Source organism: Lissotriton vulgaris, chromosome 8, assembly GCF_964263255.1.
Source record: "Lissotriton vulgaris chromosome 8, aLisVul1.2, whole genome shotgun sequence".
Taxonomy (NCBI): Eukaryota; Metazoa; Chordata; class Amphibia; order Caudata; family Salamandridae; genus Lissotriton; species Lissotriton vulgaris.
The window spans coordinates 154217620-154230119 of record NC_141696.1 but is presented as its reverse complement, the minus strand read 5'-3'; the positions used below and the strand labels follow the sequence as shown (position 1 = coordinate 154230119).

At 43.9% G+C, this 12500-nt stretch overlaps 14 non-coding genes across 14 annotated transcripts; all 14 read left to right on the top strand.

Annotated features, from left to right (window-relative positions):
- The first annotated feature begins 417 nt into the window (after positions 1-417).
- On the top strand, positions 418-500 carry TRNAL-CAG (transfer RNA leucine (anticodon CAG)). Its single transcript has one exon. It is a non-coding gene; the product is annotated as a tRNA-Leu (tRNA).
- Positions 501-691: 191 nt separating this feature from the next.
- On the top strand, positions 692-774 carry TRNAL-AAG (transfer RNA leucine (anticodon AAG)). The gene has a single exon. It is a non-coding gene; the product is annotated as a tRNA-Leu (tRNA).
- A 1023-nt stretch (positions 775-1797) lies between these two features.
- On the top strand, positions 1798-1880 carry TRNAL-UAG (transfer RNA leucine (anticodon UAG)). Its single transcript has one exon. It is a non-coding gene; the product is annotated as a tRNA-Leu (tRNA).
- A 632-nt stretch (positions 1881-2512) lies between these two features.
- On the top strand, positions 2513-2595 carry TRNAL-CAG (transfer RNA leucine (anticodon CAG)). The gene has a single exon. It is a non-coding gene; the product is annotated as a tRNA-Leu (tRNA).
- A 905-nt stretch (positions 2596-3500) lies between these two features.
- Positions 3501-3583, top strand: TRNAL-AAG (transfer RNA leucine (anticodon AAG)). The gene has a single exon. It is a non-coding gene; the product is annotated as a tRNA-Leu (tRNA).
- Positions 3584-5595: 2012 nt separating this feature from the next.
- TRNAL-AAG (transfer RNA leucine (anticodon AAG)) lies at positions 5596-5678 on the top strand. Its single transcript has one exon. It is a non-coding gene; the product is annotated as a tRNA-Leu (tRNA).
- Positions 5679-6702: 1024 nt separating this feature from the next.
- TRNAL-UAG (transfer RNA leucine (anticodon UAG)) lies at positions 6703-6785 on the top strand. The gene has a single exon. It is a non-coding gene; the product is annotated as a tRNA-Leu (tRNA).
- Positions 6786-7417: 632 nt separating this feature from the next.
- Positions 7418-7500, top strand: TRNAL-CAG (transfer RNA leucine (anticodon CAG)). Its single transcript has one exon. It is a non-coding gene; the product is annotated as a tRNA-Leu (tRNA).
- Positions 7501-7691: 191 nt separating this feature from the next.
- TRNAL-AAG (transfer RNA leucine (anticodon AAG)) lies at positions 7692-7774 on the top strand. The gene has a single exon. It is a non-coding gene; the product is annotated as a tRNA-Leu (tRNA).
- Positions 7775-8797: 1023 nt separating this feature from the next.
- Positions 8798-8880, top strand: TRNAL-UAG (transfer RNA leucine (anticodon UAG)). Its single transcript has one exon. It is a non-coding gene; the product is annotated as a tRNA-Leu (tRNA).
- Positions 8881-9512: 632 nt separating this feature from the next.
- Positions 9513-9595, top strand: TRNAL-CAG (transfer RNA leucine (anticodon CAG)). The gene has a single exon. It is a non-coding gene; the product is annotated as a tRNA-Leu (tRNA).
- A 191-nt stretch (positions 9596-9786) lies between these two features.
- TRNAL-AAG (transfer RNA leucine (anticodon AAG)) lies at positions 9787-9869 on the top strand. Its single transcript has one exon. It is a non-coding gene; the product is annotated as a tRNA-Leu (tRNA).
- Positions 9870-10892: 1023 nt separating this feature from the next.
- TRNAL-UAG (transfer RNA leucine (anticodon UAG)) lies at positions 10893-10975 on the top strand. Its single transcript has one exon. It is a non-coding gene; the product is annotated as a tRNA-Leu (tRNA).
- A 632-nt stretch (positions 10976-11607) lies between these two features.
- On the top strand, positions 11608-11690 carry TRNAL-CAG (transfer RNA leucine (anticodon CAG)). The gene has a single exon. It is a non-coding gene; the product is annotated as a tRNA-Leu (tRNA).
- The last annotated feature ends 810 nt before the right edge of the window (positions 11691-12500 follow it).

Here is a 12500-nt window from a genome sequence, read left to right as displayed (position 1 = left end):
GTATGCCCTGGCCAGACAGGCCATGCAAATATGGAAGAATGCCTAGCATCTGGTAGACAGTTGGACTCCAGCACACTTACGGCAATTTCCTCAGGGCTGTGATCAGGGGCTGCTTAGATTTGAGTATTCCACCCTATGTTGTGACATTGAAATTCCTTGTTGAATTTGCTTTAGCTAGCCAAGAGGTGGCTGTTGACTCAATTTCAAAGCAGCTTTGGGCCTTTCAAGTGGCTGGTTAATAGCACTTTCTCTTTGTACGCCTTAAAGGTCTAAAGAGTTCTTCATAGGTACTGCTCTCTATGGATTGTTCAAAGATCTGTTGGAAGTACTTATAATAGGATAAATAAATTGAGGGCATGCCTTTTCGGTACCCCACTTGCATGGCTGTCTGGCCTGTGGAAGGTTCCACAAATGCAAGTCAGGATGGCCCAGTGGTCTAAGGCGCTGCGTTCAGGTCGCAGTCTCTTCTGGAGGCGTGGGTTCAAATCCCACTTCTGACAATTGTGTGTTTACTCTTCTTTTTTCTTGGGAGAGAAAAAATCAGATCATTTCCCTCACATGGGCTTATATGGTTGTCTACTTGGAAAAGTGCAGTGAGTTTTTTTCTTGCTCTAGCCACTCATGACCTAAGTTGTGTGCTTTTTTTGGTTCACAATATCTTTCCCTCTCTGTAGATGATCAAGCAAATGTGGTCAGGATGGCCGAGTGGTCTAAGGTGCTGCGTTAAGGCCGCAGTCTCTCCTGGAGGCGTGGGTTCGAATCCCACTTCTGACAAAACTTTAAGTCCATTTTGTCTCTGAGTTCTTTTAGAATCTCAGCTAAAAATTGGCAGTGCATATAATATCTGAATAAGTAACAAACTTCAGTTTCAACTGCAAATTAATTTGCCCAATTCTGTCTTCAAGCTCGTATAATATTCTTCTAGCACTCGTGGTGTTTTATGTGTTTTTTGGGGGGTGCTTAAAAAGTCCCTTTTATTAATGAAATGGGTTACATTCAGTCTTGTGATATTTTTGGTTTCCAATAAGTAGATTGTTAATTTTATGTAACCTCATTTTCTAATGCTCCATTCAAGAGATGTTTCCACTATGAAATGCAGAGCAAGGGGAAAGAGCACAAGTGATAGAGCGAGTGAGTGAGAAGGGGTGTTGAGGAAGGAGAGAATGAAACAAAGACAGAGTGAGTGAACGGCAGGTAGGCCTAGAAGAGGAGACTAGAAGTGAAGGCGACATACTTTTCCCTGCTTTTGACCTCCCACCCATCCCAAACCGACCACAAACGTACCATCTATGCAACGTTGGTATGCAGAAATTCACGCCTCAGCCAGTGAGGGTAAGTCCCAGGCCAGGGGCTAGAGAGCAAAAGACTGCATGTGCTCAGACGTTCCCTGCTAGGGACAGTTGATCTGAAACAAGGTCTGCTCTCTTGTATCCAGCAAGGATCTAGAAATCCTGCATGAATCTGCAAGGCACAATGACAGCATACATTTGCATAATATGCCCCACCTTCTGCCTTCCTACTTCCTGTGCAGTAGTTGTTTGTGTAGAGAGAGAGGTCGCAGGCAAGGTAATTTTGTGAGTAGGATACAGGACCCTAAATAGCTGGTGAGAGGTATGAGGTATTTTAAAAGCATAAAAATTGTACACCTGTGAAATGAAATGCTTTCACATGTGATCTTCTGTGTTTATTGTCCTGTGCATAAAGTTGCACCTTGTGTTTGAAGGTTTAAATTATTTCAGGCTTGCATGAGGCAGAAATTTCTGAGTGACTTTTATACATTTCTTAAGACTCTGCACTGTCAGGATGGCCGAGTGGTCTAAGGCGCTGTGTTTAGGCCGCAGTCTCCTCTGGAGGCGTGGGTTCGAATCCCACTTCTGACATGACTTTTGGAGATGTAATCTCCTTTTTCAGGTTAACATCTGATGGAAGTTGCATCTGTTGGTCTTCACCTGGGATGTGATTCCGTCCTCATCTAGTCAAGAGAGCTGGGGTTTCTCATATATTTCGGTTGTATAAAGTCTTGCTGACAAAGTGCAGTCCTTACTATATGAGCATAGGACCCATGTAAGAGCTCATCTGGAAGAGTCATGCTCTTGTATGCCCTGGCCAGACAGGCCATGCAAATATGGAAGAATGCCTAGCATCTGGTAGACAGTTGGACTCCAGCACACTTACGGCAATTTCCTCAGGGCTGTGATCAGGGGCTGCTTAGATTTGCGTATTCCACCCTATGTTGTGACATTGAAATTCCTTGTTGAATTTGCTTTAGCTAGCCAAGAGGTGGCTGTTGACTCAATTTCAAAGCAGCTTTGGGCCTTTCAAGTGGCTGGTTAATAGCACTTTCTCTTTGTACGCCTTAAAGGTCTAAAGAGTTCTTCATAGGTACTGCTCTCTATGGATTGTTCAAAGATCTGTTGGAAGTACTTATAATAGGATAAATAAATTGAGGGCATGCCTTTTCGGTACCCCACTTGCATGGCTGTCTGGCCTGTGGAAGGTTCCACAAATGCAAGTCAGTATGGCCGAGTGGTCTAAGGCGCTGCGTTCAGGCCGCAGTCTCCTCTGGAGGCGTGGGTTCGAATCCCACTTCTGACATGACTTTTGGAGATGTAATCTCCTTTTTCAGGTTAACATCTGATGGAAGTTGCATCTGTTGGTCTTCACCTGGGATGTGATTCCGTCCTCATCTAGTCAAGAGAGCTGGGGTTTCTCATATATTTCGGTTGTATAAAGTCTTGCTGACAAAGTGCAGTCCTTACTATATGAGCATAGGACCCATGTAAGAGCTCATCTGGAAGAGTCATGCTCTTGTATGCCCTGGCCAGACAGGCCATGCAAATATGAAAGAATGCCTAGCATCTGGTAGACAGTTGGACTCCAGCACACTTACGGCAATTTCCTCAGGGCTGTGATCAGGGGCTGCTTAGATTTGCGTATTCCACCCTATGTTGTGACATTGAAATTCCTTGTTGAATTTGCTTTAGCTAACCAAGAGGTGGCTGTTGACTCAATTTCAAAGCAGCTTTGGGCCTTTCAAGTGGCGGTTAATAGCACTTTCTCTTTGTACGCCTTAAAGGTCTAAAGAGTTCTTCATAGGTACTGCTCTCTATGTATTGTTCAAAGATCTGTTGGAAGTACTTATAATAGGATAAATAAATTGAGGGCATGCCTTTTCGGTACCCCACTTGCATGGCTGTCTGGCCTGTGGAAGGTTGCACAAATGCAAGTCAGGATGGCTGAGTGGTCTAAGGCGCTGCGTTCAGGTCGAGTCTCTTCTGAAGGCGTGGGTTCAAATCCCACTTCTGACAATTGTGTGTTTACTCTACTTTTTTCTTGGGAGAGAAAAAATCAGATCATTTCCCTCACATGGGCTTATATGGTTGTCTACTTGGAAAAGTGCAGTGAGTTTTTTTCTTGCTCTAGCCACTCATGACCTAAGATGTGTGCTTTTTTTGGTTCACAATATATTTCCCTCTCTGTAGATGATCAAGCAACGTGTGGTCAGGATGGCCGAGTGGTCTAAGGCGCTGCGTTAAGGCCGCAGTCTCTCCTGGAGGCGTGGGTTCGAATCCCACTTCTGACAAAACTTTATGTCCATTTTGTCTCTGAGTTCTTTTAGAATCTCAGCTAAAAATTGGCAGTGCATAAAATATCTGAATAAGTAACAAACTTCAGTTTCAACTGCAAATTAATTTGCCCAATTCTGTCTTCAAGCTCGTATAATATTCTTCTAGCACTCGTGGTGTTTTATGTGTTTTTTGGGGGGTGCTTAAAAAGTCCCTTTTATTAATGAAATGGGTTACATTCAGTCTTGTGATATTTTTGGTTTCCAATAAGTAGATTGTTAATTTTATGTAACCTCATTTTCTAATGCTCCATTCAAGAGATGTTTCCACTATGAAATGCAGAGCAAGGGGAAAGAGCACAAGTGATAGAGCGAGTGAGTGAGAAGGGGTGTTGAGGAAGGAGAGAATGAAACAAAGACAGAGTGAGTGAACGGCAGGTAGGCCTAGAAGAGGAGACTAGAAGTGAAGGCGACATACTTTTCATTGCTTTTGACCTCCCACCCATCCCAAACCGACCACAAACGTACCATCTATGCAACGTTGGTATGCAGAAATTCACGCCTCAGCCAGTGAGGGTGAGTCCCAGGCCAGGGGCTAGAGAGCAAAAGACTGCATGTGCTCAGACGTTCCCTGCTAGGGACAGTTGATCTGAAACAAGGTCTGCTCTCTTGTATCCAGCAAGGATCTAGAAATCCTGCATGAATCTGCAAGGCACAATGACAGCATACATTTGCATAATATGCCCCACCTTCTGCCTTCCTACTTCCTGTGCAGTAGTTGTTTGTGTAGAGAGAGAGGTCGCAGGCAAGGTAATTTTGTGAGTCGGATACAGGACCCTAAATAGCTGGTGAGAGGTATGAGGTATTCTAAAAGCATAAAAATTGTACACCTGTGAAATGAAATGCTTTCACATGTGATCTTCTGTGTTTATTGTCCTGTGCATAAAGTTGCACCTTGTGTTTGAAGGTTTAAATTATTTTAGGCTTGCATGGAGGCAGAAATTTCTGAGTGACTTTTATACATTTCTTAAGACTCTGCACTGTCAGGATGGCCGAGTGGTCTAAGTCGCTGTGTTTAGGCCGCAGTCTCCTCTGGAGGCGTAGGTTCGAATCCCACTTCTGACATGACTTTTGGAAATGTAATCTCCTTTTTCAGGTTAACATCTGATGGAAGTTGCATCTGTTGGTCTTCACCTGGGATGTGATTCCGTCCTCATCTAGTCAAGAGAGCTGGGGTTTCTCATATATTTCGGTTGTATAAAGTCTTGCTGACAAAGTGCAGTCCTTACTATATGAGCATAGGACCCATGTAAGAGCTCATCTGGAAGAGTCATGCTCTTGTATGCCCTGGCCAGACAGGCCATGCAAATATAGAAAAATGCCTAGCATCTGGTAGACAGTTGGACTCCAGCACACTTACGGCAATTTCCTCAGGGCTGTGATCAGGGGCTGCTTAGATTTGCGTATTCCACCCTATGTTGTGACATTGAAATTCCTTGTTGAATTTGCTTTAGCTAACCAAGAGGTGGCTGTTGACTCAATTTCAAAGCAGCTTTGGGCCTTTCAAGTGGCGGTTAATAGCACTTTCTCTTTGTACGCCTTAAAGGTCTAAAGAGTTCTTCATAGGTACTGCTCTCTATGGATTGTTCAAAGATCTGTTGGAAGTACTTATAATAGGATAAATAAATTGAGGGCATGCCTTTTCGGTACCCCACTTGCATGGCTGTCTGGCCTGTGGAAGGTTGCACAAATGCAAGTCAGGATGGCTGAGTGGTCTAAGGCGCTGCGTTCAGGTCGAGTCTCTTCTGAAGGCGTGGGTTCAAATCCCACTTCTGACAATTGTGTGTTTACTCTACTTTTTTCTTGGGAGAGAAAAAATCAGATCATTTCCCTCACATGGGCTTATATGGTTGTCTACTTGGAAAAGTGCAGTGAGTTTTTTTCTTGCTCTAGCCACTCATGACCTAAGATGTGTGCTTTTTTTGGTTCACAATATATTTCCCTCTCTGTAGATGATCAAGCAACGTGTGGTCAGGATGGCCGAGTGGTCTAAGGCGCTGCGTTAAGGCCGCAGTCTCTCCTGGAGGCGTGGGTTCGAATCCCACTTCTGACAAAACTTTATGTCCATTTTGTCTCTGAGTTCTTTTAGAATCTCAGCTAAAAATTGGCAGTGCATAAAATATCTGAATAAGTAACAAACTTCAGTTTCAACTGCAAATTAATTTGCCCAATTCTGTCTTCAAGCTCGTATAATATTCTTCTAGCACTCGTGGTGTTTTATGTGTTTTTTGGGGGGTGCTTAAAAAGTCCCTTTTATTAATGAAATGGGTTACATTCAGTCTTGTGATATTTTTGGTTTCCAATAAGTAGATTGTTAATTTTATGTAACCTCATTTTCTAATGCTCCATTCAAGAGATGTTTCCACTATGAAATGCAGAGCAAGGGGAAAGAGCACAAGTGATAGAGCGAGTGAGTGAGAAGGGGTGTTGAGGAAGGAGAGAATGAAACAAAGACAGAGTGAGTGAACGGCAGGTAGGCCTAGAAGAGGAGACTAGAAGTGAAGGCGACATACTTTTCATTGCTTTTGACCTCCCACCCATCCCAAACCGACCACAAACGTACCATCTATGCAACGTTGGTATGCAGTAATTCACGCCTCAGCCAGTGAGGGTAAGTCCCAGGCCAGGGGATAGAGAGCAAAAGACTGCATGTGCTCAGACGTTCCCTGCTAGGGACAGTTGATCTGAAACAAGGTCGGCTCTCTTGTATCCAGCAAGGATCTAGAATTCCTGCATGAATCTGCAAGGCACAATGACAGCATACATTTGCATAATATGCCCCACCTTCTGCCTTCCTACTTCCTGTGCAGTAGTTGTTTGTGTAGAGAGAGAGGTCGCAGGCAAGGTAATTTTGTGAGTAGGATACAGGACCCTAAATAGCTGGTGAGAGGTATGAGGTATTTTAAAAGCATAAAAATTGTACACCTGTGAAATGAAATGCTTTCACATGTGATCTTCTGTGTTTATTGTCCTGTGCATAAAGTTGCACCTTGTGTTTGAAGGTTTAAATTATTTCAGGCTTGCATGGAGGCAGAAATTTCTGAGTGACTTTTATACATTTCTTAAGACTCTGCACTGTCAGGATGGCCGAGTGGTCTAAGGCGCTGTGTTTAGGCCGCAGTCTCTTCTGGAGGCGTGGGTTCGAATCCCACTTCTGACATGACTTTTGGAGATGTAATCTCCTTTTTCAGGTTAACATCTGATGGAAGTTGCATCTGTTGGTCTTCACCTGGGATGTGATTCCGTCCTCATCTAGTCAAGAGAGCTGGGGTTTCTCATATATTTCGGTTGTATAAAGTCTTGCTGACAAAGTGCAGTCCTTACTATATGAGCATAGGACCCATGTAAGAGCTCATCTGGAAGAGTCATGCTCTTGTATGCCCTGGCCAGACAGGCCATGCAAATATGGAAGAATGCCTAGCATCTGGTAGACAGTTGGACTCCAGCACACTTACGGCAATTTCCTCAGGGCTGTGATCAGGGGCTGCTTAGATTTGCGTATCCCACCCTATGTTGTGACATTGAAATTCCTTGTTGAATTTGCTTTAGCTAGCCAAGAGGTGGCTGTTGACTCAATTTCAAAGCAGCTTTGGGCCTTTCAAGTGGCTGGTTAATAGCACTTTCTCTTTGTACGCCTTAAAGGTCTAAAGAGTTCTTCATAGGTACTGCTCTCTATGGATTGGTCATAGATCTGTTGGAAGTACTTATAATAGGATAAATAAATTGAGGGCATGCCTTTTCGGTACCCCACTTGCATGGCTGTCTGGCCTGTGGAAGGTTCCACAAATGCAAGTCAGGATGGCCGAGTGGTCTAAGGTGCTGCGTTCAGGTCGCAGTCTCTTCTGGAGGCGTGGGTTCAAATCCCACTTCTGACAATTGTGTGTTTACTCTACTTTTTTCTTGAGAGAGAAAAAATCTGATCATTTCCCTCACATGGGCTTATATGGATGTCTACTTGGAAAAGTGCAGTGAGTTTTTTTCTTGCTCTAGCCACTCATGACCTAAGTTGTGTGCTTTTTTTGGTTCACAATATCTTTCCCTCTCTGTAGATGATCAAGCAAATGTGGTCAGGATGGCCGAGTGGTCTAAGGCGCTGCGTTAAGGCCGCAGTCTCTCCTGGAGGCGTGGGTTCGAATCCCACTTCTGACAAAACTTTAAGTCCATTTTGTCTCTGAGTTCTTTTAGAATCTCAGCTAAAAATTGGCAGTGCATATAATATCTGAATAAGTAACAAACTTCAGTTTCAACTGCAAATTAATTTGCCCAATTCTGTCTTCAAGCTCGTATAATATTCTTCTAGCACTCGTGGTGTTTTATGTGTTTTTTGGGGGGTGCTTAAAAAGTCCCTTTTATTAATGAAATGGGTTACATTCAGTCTTGTGATATTTTTGGTTTCCAATAAGTAGATTGTTAATTTTATGTAACCTCATTTTCTAATGCTCCATTCAAGAGATGTTTCCACTATGAAATGCAGAGCAAGGGGAAAGAGCACAAGTGATAGAGCGAGTGAGTGAGAAGGGGTGTTGAGGAAGGAGAGAATGAAACAAAGACAGAGTGAGTGAACGGCAGGTAGGCCTAGAAGAGGAGACTAGAAGTGAAGGCGACATACTTTTCCCTGCTTTTGACCTCCCACCCATCCCAAACCGACCACAAACGTACCATCTATGCAACGTTGGTATGCAGAAATTCACGCCTCAGCCAGTGAGGGTAAGTCCCAGGCCAGGGGCTAGAGAGCAAAAGACTGCATGTGCTCAGACGTTCCCTGCTAGGGACAGTTGATCTGAAACAAGGTCTGCTCTCTTGTATCCAGCAAGGATCTAGAAATCCTGCATGAATCTGCAAGGCACAATGACAGCATACATTTGCATAATATGCCCCACCGTCTGCCTTCCTACTTCCTGTGCAGTAGTTGTTTGTGTAGAGAGAGAGGTCGCAGGCAAGGTAATTTTGTGAGTAGGATACAGGACCCTAAATAGCTGGTGAGAGGTATGAGGTATTTTAAAAGCATAAAAATTGTACACCTGTGAAATGAAATGCTTTCACATGTGATCTTCTGTGTTTATTGTCCTGTGCATAAAGTTGCACCTTGTGTTTGAAGGTTTAAATTATTTCAGGCTTGCATGAGGCAGAAATTTCTGAGTGACTTTTATACATTTCTTAAGACTCTGCACTGTCAGGATGGCCGAGTGGTCTAAGGCGCTGTGTTTAGGCCGCAGTCTCCTCTGGAGGCGTGGGTTCGAATCCCACTTCTGACATGACTTTTGGAGATGTAATCTCCTTTTTCAGGTTAACATCTGATGGAAGTTGCATCTGTTGGTCTTCGCCTGGGATGTGATTCCGTCCTCATCTAGTCAAGAGAGCTGGGGTTTCTCATATATTTCGGTTGTATAAAGTCTTGCTGACAAAGTGCAGTCCTTACTATATGAGCATAGGACCCATGTAAGAGCTCATCTGGAAGAGTCATGCTCTTGTATGCCCTGGCCAGACAGGCCATGCAAATATGGAAGAATGCCTAGCATCTGGTAGACAGTTGGACTCCAGCACACTTACGGCAATTTCCTCAGGGCTGTGATCAGGGGCTGCTTAGATTTGCGTATTCCACCCTATGCTGTGACATTGAAATTCCTTGTTGAATTTGCTTTAGCTAGCCAAGAGGTGGCTGTTGACTCAATGTCAAAGCAGCTTTGGGCCTTTCAAGTGGCTGGTTAATAGCACTTTCTCTTTGTACGCCTTAAAGGTCTAAAGAGTTCTTCATAGGTACTGCTCTCTATGGATTGTTCAAAGATCTGTTGGAAGTACTTATAATAGGATAAAGAAATTGAGGGCATGCCTTTTCGGTACCCCACTTGCATGGCTGTTTGGCCTGTGGAAGGTTCCACAAATGCAAGTCAGGATGGCCGAGTGGTCTAAGGCGCTGCGTTCAGGTCGCAGTCTCTTCTGGAGGCGTGGGTTCAAATCCCACTTCTGACAATTGTGTGTTTACTCTACTTTTTTCTTGAGAGAGAAAAAATCAGATCATTTCCCTCACAATGGCTTATATGGTTGTCTGCTTGGAAAAGTGCAGTGAGTTTTTTTCTTGCTCTAGCCACTCATGACCTAAGATGTGTGCTTTTTTTGGTTCACAATATCTTTTCCTCTCTGTAGATGATCAAGCAAATGTGGTCAGGATGGCCGAGTGGTCTAAGGCGCTGCGTTAAGGCTGCAGTCTCTCCTGGAGGCGTGGGTTCGAATCCCACTTCTGACAAAACTTTAAGTCCATTTTGTCTCTGAGTTCTTTTAGAATCTCAGCTAAAAATTGGCAGTGCATATAATATCTGAATAAGTAACAAACTTCAGTTTCAACTGCAAATTAATTTGCCCAATTCTGTCTTCAAGCTCGTATAATATTCTTCTAGCACTCGTGGTGTTTTATGTGTTTTTTGGGGGGTGCTTAAAAAGTCCCTTTTATTAATGAAATGGGTTACATTCAGTCTTGTGATATTTTTGGTTTCCAATAAGTAGATTGTTAATTGTATGTAACCTCATTTTCTAATGCTCCATTCAAGAGATGTTTCCACTATGAAATGCAGAGCAAGGGGAAAGAGCACAAGTGATAGAGCGAGTGAGTGAGAAGGGGTGTTGAGGAAGGAGAGAATGAAACAAAGACAGAGTGAGTGAACGGCAGGTAGGCCTAGAAGAGGAGACTAGAAGTGAAGGCGACATACTTTTCCCTGCTTTTGACCTCCCACCCATCCCAAACCGACCACAAACGTACCATCTATGCAACGTTGGTATGCAGAAATTCACGCCTCAGCCAGTGAGGGTAAGTCCCAGGCCAGGGGCTAGAGAGCAAAAGACTGCATGTGCTCAGACGTTCCCTGCTAGGGACAGTTGATCTGAAACAAGGTCTGCTCTCTTGTATCCAGCAAGGATCTAGAAATCCTGCATGAATCTGCAAGGCACAATGACAGCATACATTTGCATAATATGCCCCACCTTCTGCCTTCCTACTTCCTGTGCAGTAGTTGTTTGTGTAGAGAGAGAGGTCGCAGGCAAGGTAATTTTGTGAGTAGGATACAGGACCCTAAATAGCTGGTGAGAGGTATGAGGTATTTTAAAAGCATAAAAATTGTACACCTGTGAAATGAAATGCTTTCACATGTGATCTTCTGTGTTTATTGTCCTGTGCATAAAGTTGCACCTTGTGTTTGAAGGTTTAAATTATTTCAGGCTTGCATGAGGCAGAAATTTCTGAGTGACTTTTATACATTTCTTAAGACTCTGCACTGTCAGGATGGCCGAGTGGTCTAAGGCGCTGTGTTTAGGCCGCAGTCTCCTCTGGAGGCGTGGGTTCGAATCCCACTTCTGACATGACTTTTGGAGATGTAATCTCCTTTTTCAGGTTAACATCTGATGGAAGTTGCATCTGTTGGTCTTCACCTGGGATGTGATTCCGTCCTCATCTAGTCAAGAGAGCTGGGGTTTCTCATATATTTCGGTTGTATAAAGTCTTGCTGACAAAGTGCAGTCCTTACTATATGAGCATAGGACCCATGTAAGAGCTCATCTGGAAGAGTCATGCTCTTGTATGCCCTGGCCAGACAGGCCATGCAAATATGGAAGAATGCCTAGCATCTGGTAGACAGTTGGACTCCAGCACACTTACGGCAATTTCCTCAGGGCTGTGATCAGGGGCTGCTTAGATTTACGTATTCCACCCTATGTTGTGACATTGAAATTCCTTGTTGAATTTGCTTTAGCTAGCCAAGAGGTGGCTGTTGACTCAATTTCAAAGCAGCTTTGGGCCTTTCAAGTGGCTGGTTAATAGCACTTTCTCTTTGTACGCCTTAAAGGTCTAAAGAGTTCTTCATAGGTACTGCTCTCTATGGATTGTTCAAAGATCTGTTGGAAGTACTTATAATAGGATAAATAAATTGAGGGCATGCCTTTTCGGTACCCCACTTGCATGGCTGTCTGGCCTGTGGAAGGTTCCACAAATGCAAGTCAGTATGGCCGAGTGGTCTAAGGCGCTGCGTTCAGGCCGCAGTCTCCTCTGGAGGCGTGGGTTCGAATCCCACTTCTGACATGACTTTTGGAGATGTAATCTCCTTTTTCAGGTTAACATCTGATGGAAGTTGCATCTGTTGGTCTTCACCTGGGATGTGATTCCGTCCTCATCTAGTCAAGAGAGCTGGGGTTTCTCATATATTTCGGTTGTATAAAGTCTTGCTGACAAAGTGCAGTCCTTACTATATGAGCATAGGACCCATGTAAGAGCTCATCTGGAAGAGTCATGCTCTTGTATGCCCTGGCCAGACAGGCCATGCAAATATGAAAGAATGCCTAGCATCTGGTAGACAGTTGGACTCCAGCACACTTACGGCAATTTCCTCAGGGCTGTGATCAGGGGCTGCTTAGATTTGCGTATTCCACCCTATGTTGTGACATTGAAATTCCTTGTTGAATTTGCTTTAGCTAACCAAGAGGTGGCTGTTGACTCAATTTCAAAGCAGCTTTGGGCCTTTCAAGTGGCGGTTAATAGCACTTTCTCTTTGTACGCCTTAAAGGTCTAAAGAGTTCTTCATAGGTACTGCTCTCTATGGATTGTTCAAAGATCTGTTGGAAGTACTTATAATAGGATAAATAAATTGAGGGCATGCCTTTTCGGTACCCCACTTGCATGGCTGTCTGGCCTGTGGAAGGTTGCACAAATGCAAGTCAGGATGGCTGAGTGGTCTAAGGCGCTGCGTTCAGGTCGAGTCTCTTCTGAAGGCGTGGGTTCAAATCCCACTTCTGACAATTGTGTGTTTACTCTACTTTTTTCTTGGGAGAGAAAAAATCAGATCATTTCCCTCACATGGGCTTATATGGTTGTCTACTTGGAAAAGTGCAGTGA